This window comes from Chrysochloris asiatica, unplaced genomic scaffold (genome assembly GCF_000296735.1).
Source record: "Chrysochloris asiatica unplaced genomic scaffold, ChrAsi1.0 scaffold00144, whole genome shotgun sequence".
In the NCBI taxonomy this organism is placed as follows: domain Eukaryota; kingdom Metazoa; phylum Chordata; class Mammalia; order Afrosoricida; family Chrysochloridae; genus Chrysochloris; species Chrysochloris asiatica.
The window spans coordinates 5,388,423-5,389,458 of record NW_006408662.1 but is presented as its reverse complement, the minus strand read 5'-3'; the positions used below and the strand labels follow the sequence as shown (position 1 = coordinate 5,389,458).

Genomic DNA, 1,036 nt, shown 5'->3' with positions numbered 1-1,036 from the left:
CCTGCTGAAAAGCGACTGGGTAGTAGAAGAAAGTAAACGTGAATTCACAAAGTTCCTAGAAACAAATGAGAACGAAAACACAACACACCAAAATCTTTGGGACACAGCGAAAGTGGTGCTTTCTTGCAATAAACGCACACATCCAAAAAGAAGAAAGAACCAAAATTAACACATTAACACAGCATCTACAACTATTAGAAATGGACCAACAGAGGGAACCTACAACCACCAAAAGAAAAGAAATAATAGGGATTAGAGAAGAAATAAATGAGATCGAAAACAGAAAAACTATAGAGCACGGCCACCACAACCACCTTCAAGGGCGTCGACCCCAACAGCAGGAACAGCTCTTGGGTTTTGTGGCCTCCAGGTGGTGATTGCAATTTCTCATTAGGCTTTGATGAACCAGCAGAACAACCTGTGGGGAGGAACAAAATGGCCTCCGACATCTTGGTGACATCTGAAGAAAATCCCCCTTCTTGGAACAAGTCAACAGGTGCCAAGTCTACTGGTGGTAGGGAAGATTCTGAGTCACCTTTACCCCAGACAAGACAAGGAACTCTTCTGAAGCAAACTCTGGAGACTTTTTAGATCTGAAAGGAAAAGGTGATATTCTTGAAAACGTGGACACAGAGCTGCCTGCCAGTCTGGGGCAGAGTGAGGAGACCCCCATGCATGCTGCTCCTGTGTCCAGCTCAGTCGCACAGGCCTCCATGCCGCCCAGGAGAAACGCTCCAAGCAGCAAGTCCAGCCTAGTCCTGGGTTAACTCCAACTGTCTGAACTCCGTCCTCTGTTTGTTTGTTCTCTTCATGTTTGTGAACTGCACAACTTGAGCGTGACTGTACATCTTTGGATTTGTTTCATTAAATAAGAAGCACTTAAAAAGGGGGAGGCGGGGAGGAGGATAGACAGGATAAGCAAAGCACTGCTTAAGAAGAAGAATAAGTTTGGAAACCTCTCACTCCCCAATTTCAAATTTTACTTCGTGGCTACAGTGGTCAAAACATCTTGGTACTGGTACAATGAAAGATACAT

The 1,036-nt window shown here is 44.8% G+C and overlaps 1 pseudogene; it reads left to right on the top strand.

Moving 5' to 3' along the window:
• LOC102823624 overlaps positions 1-767 on the top strand; it is a 6,694-nt pseudogene extending 5,927 nt beyond the window's left edge.
• The last annotated feature ends 269 nt before the right edge of the window (positions 768-1,036 follow it).